The following is a 10648-nucleotide window of genomic DNA, read 5'->3' as shown; positions in this document are numbered from 1 at the left end:
TCTGTTGAAACCCACCCCCCTCATCATATTCTTCCCCATATCTCCTTTCCTTTAGCTCGCTCTATCTCTCTCTCTCTCTCTCTCTCTCTCTCTCTCTCTCTCTCTCTCTCTCTCTCTCTCTCTCTCTCTCTCTCTCTCTCTCTCTCTCTCTCTCTCTCTCTCTCTCTCTCTCTCCCTTTCTCTCTCTGTCTCCTTTCATGGAGCCAAACTTAATTCTCACCTTTCCTCTTACCATATCCAATTAACATCTTTTGCCTGTTGGTCTGGATTCCTCCCCTTTCCCATCTTCCCCCTTTCTTTCCCCAGTATTTAATTTAGACACTTGTCTACTTTCACTCACACCTTGAGGAAGGGCTCAGGCACGAAACATCGGGAATCTATCTTTATCTCCTATGGACGATGTGAGACCAGCTGAGTTCTTCCAGCATTTCAGTGTTTTGCTTAAGATAGATGTCGGAGCTTTAGAGGCGATCTGATGAGGAATTGTTTGCACCCAGAGAACGGGAGTCTGCCTGAGGTGGAAGAAGAGATTCTCACAACATGGAAGACTTTTTTTGAAGAAATCTCAGGTAGGATAGACAAAGGTGAGGCTGTGAATGTTATTTACTTGGATTTTCAAAAGGTTTTCAATAAGGTGCCGCATGTTAGGCTGATAAATAGAGTGAAGGAGCATAGAATTACAGGGACGCTATTAGATTGGATAGAAAATTGGCTGATAGGAAGAAAGCAAAGGGTTGAAATTAAGGGATCCCGTTCAGTAATGATTAGTGTTCTGCAGTGGTCACTGCTGCCATTTACAATATATATTCATGACTTTATTGTGGACTAAGTAGTTTTGTGGTGAAATTTGCGAATGGCAATAAGAAAGGTGGTGGAGCAGGAACTGTTGAAGAAACCGTAAAATTGCAGAGGGATTTAGACAGATTGGGAGACTGGGCAAAAATATGGCAGATGAAGTACAATGTTGAGAAGTGTTCTACATTTTGGCCGTGGAAATGAACAGGATGGGGAGAATATTCACTCCTTGGAGGTGCAGAGACCTGGGCATCCTTGTGCAGAATAATCTAAAAGTTAATGCCCAGGTAGAATTGGTAGTGAGAAAGGTGAATGCTATGCTAGCATTCATTTTGAGAAGAATAGTGTATAGGGGAAACTTGCAGTCTAAATCGCACCGCAAAACTCAGCTCATGAATTCGACGTCCAGCTGACGATTCGGCCCACGTTGCCCCATGTAAAAGCACCGGGACTAACCTGCACAGGAACTTAAGTGGTGCAGTGTGAACGACCACAAGGTGAGTAATTATGTTTATTTATGTTAAAAGTTTCACAGTTTTTTCCAACATTGCTGTCTAAGAAACACTTAAGACTACCTCACTGACCCAAGACTTCCTACTAATAAGCCCCAGTTTCAAATGAACAAACTGTTGTAGATGAAGGAGGGAAATTACTGAATTACAAAAAAAGGAACTGAATCCCATAAATGCCACGATCCAAGCATCTGCTGACCAGCGGGTCTTGAAGTGATGCACTAATTTGAATATCAGAGGGGCATATTAATTGTTCCCTGCTGATGACTGAAGGCCAAATAATACTGGGCTGGACACGATCTAATCTCCGCTCTTGGTGATTACTGCCCTCGGGGATCCATGGTTCCACTTACTGAACCTACACTGCCAAGCATTGTATTAAAGATTGTGCACAGAACCAGCGAATATGGCAGCACAGAGAAAGCAGTGTTACAAGTCAACTCAAGTTTATTGTCTTCTGATTGCATGACTACAACCTGACCAAACAGCGTTCTCCAGTCCTCAGTGCAAAACATGCAGACACACAACTAGACATAACACACGTACAGACAAACAATACACAGGTAGCGCAAGGATTCATATATACAAATAAATAATTGTTTCGTGAATAGTCTCAGTTGGTTAATGTGAGCAGTTCCTTTGATCCTTCAGCATTCTCTGTCGTTGATGTGTACAGGAGGATAGTCGTTCCTGGTGCTCCTGACATCCACAATCATCTCCGTCTTGCCCATGTTGAGACTCTTGTTGTATCCCGAGATTTTCCACCTCTTCTCTGTCGTGCGACTCATCGTTGTTGCTGATGAGGCCGACGACTGTAGTGTCATCTGCAAACTTGATGACATTGTTGGAGCTGGACCTGGCCATGTAGTTGTGGGTCAGTAACGTGAACAGGAGGGGGCTGATGCAGTGTCGTGAAAGGAGGAAATGCCCTTTGCCTCAAAGTACAGTAACATGAAGCATTCACCTGACAAATCAAGAAAGAAAATAGATGGTGCGGCCAGAGGACAATTGTGGTGAAAGAACACAACCGTGAAATTTCTCTTTCGATGATGTCTGACCTGAGAAAAAATAAAAACAGAAAATGTTGGACACCCTCAGCAATATCTGTAGAAAGGGAAACAGGCACATAGTTAGGCAGGGTGGTCTACGAGGCGTATGGCACGCATGCCTTCATCAGATGGAACGATAGTTGGGATGTCATGCTGCACCTGGTCTATTGTGTGTAGTTTCCGAGAACACTTCGAGAAGGATATCATTAAGCCAGAGAGGATGTGGGGAAGATGCACAAGGATATTATTGGGACTGGAAGGTGAGAGTTATCAGGGGAGACTGGAAAGGCTGGAATAATGGAGGCTGTGGATGGTCACAGTCTTTTCCTGAGAAGGAGAGTTTAAAACCAGAAGGCATAAGTTTAAGTTGAGGAAAAAATGTAAAAGAGAGAGGTGGTAGGAATATGGATGAGCTGCAGAGAAAGTGGAAGAGGCAGGTAAAATACATTGGGACAGGCATAGGAAGGTTTAAAGTGATATGGGTTAAACGTGGACACAAACAATTGGGATTAGCTCAGTGATATGCTCTATCAATGGCACGAAAGTTGTTGAGTGAGGAACAATAGGCTTTATTACCCTTTAGTCTGGGGGCTGGCCCGATTCCAAGTGCTCAACCGAGGACAGGGAGAGGGAGGTCGACCTTTATTCCAGGGTCACAAGGGGAGTTACCAGGGAGTGAGCCACCAGTGGGGGACAGGTCAGCTACCCATTGACAGTCACATATACACATACTTGCATCACCACACTTCGATGGCCACCTGGGTCAGCATGGACGAGTTGAGTCAAAGTGTCTGTTTCCATGTTGTCGAGATCTGTGATTTTAAAACATTTAAAATTTAACTTTAATGATACAGCATTGTAAAGGGCCTTCCGCCCATGAAATCCGTGCCACCCAATTTACCTAGCAATCCTGTACGTTTTGGAGGGTGGGAGAAACTGGAACACTCATAGAGAACGTACAAACGCCTTACACACAGTGGTGGATCAGAACCCGAGTTGCTGGTGCTTGAGTAGCATTGTACTAACCACTACCCTAACCGCACCAGTCTAGGACATTAATGAAGGAATGCTGATAGATTTCAATTCATGTTAATGAATAGTGTGTTCAACTCTGATCACCTTATTGCAGAAAGGATATGGCTGCAGAGGAGATTTACCAGGATGTTGCCTGGATAGGAAAATATGTCTTATGAGGCTGGGACTTTTCTCTCTGGAGCAAAGAAGGATGAGAGGTGACTTCATTTAGGTCTGCAAGATTCCAAGATAGGGCAGACAGCCAGTACCTTTTTCCCAGAGCAGGAACAGCAAACACCAGAGGATATCTGCACAAAGTGAGGGGAGGAAAGTTTAGGGGAGACATCAGGGGTAAGTTTTTACACAGAGAGTTGTGTGCGTGTTTGGAATCATTACCAAGATGGTGGTGGAGGCTGGAACAATAAGGGGATTTAAGATATCTTAGTCAGGCTCATGGATGAAAATAAAATAGAGGCTTGTGAGGTTGAGAGGGTTTATTTTTGGGGGTAGGTATACATAGGTCAGCACAACATGATGGGCTGAAGGGTCTGTACTGTGTTACAATGTACTAGGTTCTATGTTCTAAGTGATTGGTGGTCTTTCCATGCACTTGCTGCCCATGTCTCTCCAGGTTGCAGGTTTGGGAGTTGTCGTAGATGTTTTCCCTGCACTGCAACCCCAGTGAATTTGGGCTAGGGGAGGTAAATGCTTAATTTGCTAAATGGAGTGTCCATCACACTGGATGTGTGGTCCTAGATGGTGTCGAGCATTTTGAGTGGTAAGGTGTCACTTCTCCAATTGCTCATGCCCTCCATCCCATGACCAGCATTAACCTTCTCCAATCATGGCTAGTCCCTAATTATTCAGGACCGCCCTCAAAGATCTTCAGCACCAACTCCTTTCGACTGGTTTTCCAACCTGACATCTAACAAGCCAAAGGAAGGTCATGTATTCTATTGAGTTCCTCCTGTTCTGTGTATCTTGCTGATTCTCCACCACAGTGCTTCACAGCTCTCACTGAGCTAAAAGGAAAGATTTTGTTTTCGTTTATAGATAAAGCACAATAACAGGCCCTTTCGGCCCACGAGTCAGCGGTCCCTAGTAACACCCATTTGAGCGAGAACCGGAGAATGGTGTTTCGTCGGGTTGTACTTGTACAATCATCTGAAAATAAACTTGACTTGACCTCCTACTTGCCTTCGACTTCTTTGAAATGTGGAAGGAAACCAGAGAACCCGGAAGAAAACCAAGGTAGAGAACATTGAACCTCCCTACATACAGCGCAATGAAATACTTAAGGTGGTCTGTTGGAGAAAAAAAGTTGAGAACCACTTCCTCTGAAACATATTGAGCTGTGTCAAGGCCATAAGTGTTATATTATCTAGACTTAAATCTTAACGTTTGCAACTAGGAAATAAATTAAGGCATGACCTTCACTGAAACCAATTCCCAGATCCTGATTCTCATTGCCTACCAGAGTACTTCACATACAACAGATACCTTCCAACACCATTGACAACTGGATGCAAACAGTTGGCCCAATCTTTCCTTCCCTTACTCTTTCTGTCATTTTGCATCTAGATGCTTTGACACATGCTCTCCTAGTTGCAGCAACAAATAATATCTCTCAACCACACAGAGCAGAATTATATCTTAAATAAAATTTAAATTTAGATATACAGCACGGTATCAGGCCATTTTGGCCCTTGAGCCCATGCTGCCAATTGCACCCAATTGACCTACACCCCATTGACCTATAACCTGGAGCATTTTTGAAGGGTGGGAGGAAACCCACACAGACTCAGGAAGAATCTATAAACTCTTTAGAGATAGCACCAGATTCAAACCCCGGTTACTGGCGCTGTAACAGAGTTGCACTAACCTCACATTGCAACATTGAAAGGTTCTCTACATACATCCAGTTTATTGTATATTCCAAGCAACGCACAAGACATGTATTCCATTATTTGGTATCAAGTTCAAATTTATTATCATCCAATTGTACAATTACAACCCGATGAAACCGTGTTCTTCGGTCCTTGGTGCAAAAGCATGCAAACATACATACAGACATAACACACATGCAGATGGGCAATATATATGCAGTATGAATATACTTATGTGAAATAAATAAATATTGTAAAATAAATAGTAGAGCTTTGGAGGGTTAGTCTGAGCAGTTCATCAATCGTTCATCCGTCTCCCTGCCTGTGGGAAGAAGCTGTTTCTCAGACAGCCCGATGGGAGTAGCTGGAAGATGCTGCGTGCAGGGTGGTAGGGGTCCTCAATGATTTTGTGTGCCCTCTTCAAATGATGGCCTGGAGGGGGGGGGGGATGAGGAAGGAGACCCCAGTGATCCTCTCTGCCGCTCTTATGGCCTTGTGGATTGATGCTCTACATCAACCCTACCCACAGTGTGATGCAGCCAGATAGTACGGGGTATGGACACAGTGTGAACTATTGCACATTAATAAAAATAACCATCTCAATAAAGATCCCAGTTCAAAGTGATGTTTGCATTATTATCTAAAAGGAAAACCATTTTTCAAAGTTTGCTTCGTGAAGTTTTAAAATGGAAACCAGATTGTCAGTGAGAAATATTTTTTGACGATTCCTTCTCCTCTTCTATTAAATATAAACTTAAGGTAAAGGACATAATAACAATCTGAAGATGGAGTTACACTCATAACAGGAGTGCAGAGCACCAGCCTTACATCATCCTGTATAAATAGTTGTTGACACTAACCTTTCATGAGCACGCTTTGTGTGTGGCCGTTGATCTCCAAGATATATTCTCTGTTTCCTGCTGAGTTACTTTCCCTCCCCCCCCCCACCCCGCCGTTTGGTTTGAGTCCGTGCACTGGCTGCTAAGCTGCTTCTCAGAACCTAACAAGCCTTCTCCCCAGTCAGCCAGATGAAAGCCTGACCTTCGCAACCCTTGCGGGAGCTGTAGGAGTTTGTGAGGCTTTGAGGAAGGGGAAACGATTGCATTTATTTTCAACAAAGGTTGGAGGGGCCCTTTGAAATCGAAACCAGCTCAACAGCAGCTGGAGTGAATTCTGTGACCTCGTTCTGTCACTATTGCATTGATGTGCAAAATATTAAATCCCTTCAGGGCATTGTTCTGCATGGGTGCACCTCGGTTCCACCTTTCCCTATAAGTTCCCATATCCTCCCTCCTGCTATCTCATTTCTGACATCTACTGCTCAGAGCCCCATGTCACGCAAATAGACAAGCATTCATTAACCTGTTCAGGTCACCATGAAAAAGGGAGGTGAAATTATCAGCTTCTCAGCTTTTCTGAAAACCTGGATCATTCAAAATTCTCTTGAACCTCACTGGGTGCAAGGGGGGGAAAAGTGGATCAGATACTATGGTGCAAATTGCTCTTTTGGATAAATTATTTTAATTTCTGCAAGCTTACACTTTATCCCTGTGTCTGCTGGCTTTTCTCTTCCCTGCCTCTTCTCCATCATGATTCAATAATCAATATATTGTCACCTACATAAGATACGCAAAAATCTTTCCTTTGTCTGCCCTGTGAAGACTTACCACAGGTCGTCAGGTGATCCAGCACCATTATAAGAGCAAGAAAGAGAAGCAAGGAGAGGCCCTTCAGAGACTCTAGGTACCTCCTAGGTAGTCACGTCTGGCATCCCCATAAGTTCCGTAGCTATCTCAGGGACCTCGAGCAGTACCAGTAGCCACTGCTAAGTGTGGACTGCGCAGGAAGGTATTGTTTTAGATTGCAATTTGGAGAGATTTTTTGATGTAAGAGAAATTATTTGCACCTTAACATTATGGATGACAGATACATTGAGATTATCTTACTTTTTACAATAATAATTTTATCCCTTAATGGTTATTCCTATTTGCTGTTATTTTCTAAAGGAGGCAAGATTTCTGGTCTTTTTGTTCCCAAGTCACCAAGACCAGATGAGATAAACCACAGATTGCAACAGGAAGGGATGGAAGAGTTAGCTAGGGTGATAACAATTATCCTTATGTCCTCCCTGCCCATAGGGAAGGAACTGGAGGATTGGAGAATGGCAAATGTAGTCCCCTTGTATAAAAAAAGGTTAAAAGGAGAATCCTGTAAATAATAGACCGGTGTCAATAATGAGCAAACAATTAGAGGCGATTCTTAAGGACAGGATTTGCGAGCATTTAGAGAAGCAGGGTCTTCTCAGGGATGGTCAGCGTGGCTTTGTGAGGGACAGGTGACGCCTCACATCTGATTGAGATTTTTGAGGAAGTGACAGTAGATGAGGTAAATATGAATTTTATTAAGATATTTGACAAGGTCCCCCATCGTAGACTCGTTCAGAAAATCACGAGACATGGGAACAATGGAACCTTGAATGTGTGGATTCAGAATTGGCTTGCCCTCACCCCACTTCACACAAGGCAGAAAAAGGACAGAGTCCTTTTTGTCCTCACTTTCCACCTTACACCTTACCAGCCTCCAACCCTTCCGCCAACTTCAGAGCGATCGCAGCATCAACTACATCTTCCCTTCCCCACCGCATCCATTTCTCTCAGAAATCAATCTCTCTTCTGCACGTCCCTTCCCACCTATCCTTCCACCCCCCTGTCATCGCTGGAAGTGTAAAGACTACACATCTCCCCACCTCCCCCTCCCTCCACTACCATCCTGGACCACATACAAACCTTCAGGGAAGGTAAAGCTCTACAACCTAATCTACTAAATTCACAGCTTCCACATTGGGGAGGCCAAACATACATTGGGTGACTGCTTCGCCAAAGACCTGTGACTCATCCATGGGTCTAAGCTTGAACGCCTCATTTCAATTTCCATTATCATTCCCACACTGATATGATCTTCATTAAAGGGTGAGGCCAAACTCAAGGAACAACACGTCATATTCCTCTTGGATCCAATGGCATGGATATGGACTCTTTATCTAATTTTAGGTAACCCCTACCTCTATTGGGTTCCACTGTTTCTTTAACTATTTCCATCCAACCATCTCCCTCTCAATGGTCCTCATTCTATCTGCCTCTCCATCGACTCCACCTAATATCATATCACTTCTTAGCCTCTTTTCAGCTTCCTCTGCCCTTTAGTATAGTTGATATCTCCCCTTCCCACTTTCAATTCAATAAAAGGCTCCGACCTGCCGTGTTCCTCCAACTATTCATTTTCTGCTTCCAGATCCATTTTGCATGCCCACGTAGAGCAAATCAACTCAACTCAAGATTATTATCACTCAATTGCATAAGTACAACCAGATGAAACAGAATTCTCCAGTCCTCGGGGCAAAACATGAAGACATACAATCCTACATACAAACAAACAATATATATGCAGGACAAGTGTTATATCTATAAAAATTAATAAACTTTGTTTTGTACATATGAGAGTCTCAGGTGGTGAGTGTGAGCAGCTCCTTTGATCGATCAGCATCCTCACTGCCCGTGGGAAGAAGCTCTTCCTCAGCCTGGTGGTACTGATACTCCTTAATCTTCTTCCCAATGGGAGCAGTTGAAAGATGCTGTGTGCAAGGTGGAGGGGGTCCTCAATGATTTTGCATACCCTCTTCAGACAGCGATCCCAGTGGATCATGTGATCCTTTCTGCCACTTTTATGGTCCTGTGCATTGACCTCTGATCTATTTCTATGCAGCAACTGTACCTCGCTGTGATGCTACCATCCAGGACACACTTAATAGAGTTCCTCTAGAAGGCTGACACAATGGTGACTGGTAGCCTTACCCACTGTTGTTGGAATTGTCCCCCATTTGCATTTCCATCTATCTATGGAAGGCACCTAGTGGTTCCTTGGCTCACATCTTGCCCCATACCATCCCACTGCTCCTCTCAACTGTTTTGGATATTGTGACAGATATCCGTGCCAACCTGAATCATGCTTCTAAGGCGAAAAGTGGTTCCATTCTGTTGCAGTTTCTACAAAGCTCGTTAAGTTAAAATTAGACCAGGGTGTGCCATGATCTTTCCAATATCTTTTAATGCAAACAGCCTGAGTCAATCGCTGGAAAACAGGATTCTGCAGTTGACTTCACTCCAAGCAATATTTTTTTAATGCTTCAAGTGTATCGTAATCATGAGGAATATTTAATGCAAAGACCAACTTTCAAATTAAATCACCTCAAATATCGCAAACTGCAAATGCTGGAAGTGTTGAGGAAGCAGCGGTCCACTGCAGGGCACCCGGAATGGGGGAGCACCCACCCCCCCCCATTGAAAAGAAAAACCATGGGAGACAGGGAGGTGAGCATGGCGGCGGATCGGCGAGGGGCTCAGTGGCTGAAGGACCCACATAGGCCGCGGTCTGCTGACGGATTTGAGGTCGAAGTGCTCACACCGAAAGCGGGCTGCTGGCAACTTGTGTCCAAGGCTGTGGGCTGCCGGAAACTGGCTCGAACTAGGTATTGGAACTAGGGTTGAAGAGGATGATGAGGGCAAGAAGGGCAACCGAAGGGCCTAGGGCACTGAAGACTTCCTGATTGTATCAGAGGATTGGACTTGGATCTCGGGTTGCCAATGGTTTGATCAGGAGTCTGCGTGGCTGTAGAGACTGTTGGAGCACTGAAGGCAAATCCACGGGCACTCAGTGTCTCTGAAGGGAATCTTACTTCTCTTTATCCCATTGCTAGGGGCACCGGGCAATGCTTGTGGTAACTCTACTGCAGTGGTTGTCTACCTTTTTTTACTTCCACTCACATACCACTTTAAATATTCCCTATGCCATTGGTGCTCTGTGATTAGTAAGGGATTGCTTAAGGTGGAATGTGGGTGGAAAGAAAATCCACTGTTTTAATCGTACCTAATTGACTCGTTATGAGCAGGGTTTCAGAATTCCAAAGGAAATGGGCTAATGACGATTTTTCTCAGTAACAATTGGATCCAGAGCAATGATTCTTAACCTTCCCTTCCCACTCACATCCCACCTTAAGCAATCCCTTCCTGATCACGGAGCACCAATGGCACAGGGATTACTTAAAGTGGGATGTGAGTGGAAAGAAAAAGGTGGAGAACCATTGGTCTATGGCAAAACTAAATTGAAGCAAATCATGTTACATTGTTTTATGTATTATTATATGACAATAACAGAAACCCTTGAACCTTTGAAATAAAAGCAGAAAATGTTAAAATAATACGCCCAAATGCTGATCGAAACGCTGCCTGAACTGTTGATGTAACCAGGACTTTGTTCTTTTATTTTATTCAGGGTATTACAATTCCTTCTCTACATTTGATATGATCATTAACCCTGGACAATGAAGATTTTTCTT

General features: G+C 43.9%; 1 long non-coding RNA gene across 1 annotated transcript; it reads right to left on the bottom strand.

The window, feature by feature from the left end:
• Positions 1-1736: 1736 nt before the first annotated feature.
• On the bottom strand, positions 1737-6308 carry LOC138752822 (uncharacterized). The gene is made up of 3 exons (XR_011350976.1): positions 6117-6308; positions 3089-3168; positions 1737-2365 (listed from the first exon to the last, which is right to left on the bottom strand). It is a non-coding gene; the product is annotated as an uncharacterized lncRNA (long non-coding RNA).
• Between the last annotated feature and the right edge of the window lie 4340 nt (positions 6309-10648).

The sequence above is a fragment of the Narcine bancroftii genome, chromosome 2 (genome assembly GCF_036971445.1).
Source record: "Narcine bancroftii isolate sNarBan1 chromosome 2, sNarBan1.hap1, whole genome shotgun sequence".
Classification (NCBI taxonomy): domain Eukaryota; kingdom Metazoa; phylum Chordata; class Chondrichthyes; order Torpediniformes; family Narcinidae; genus Narcine; species Narcine bancroftii.
The sequence above is the reverse complement of the archived record's forward strand: the minus strand, read 5'-3'. Positions and strand labels throughout refer to the sequence as shown.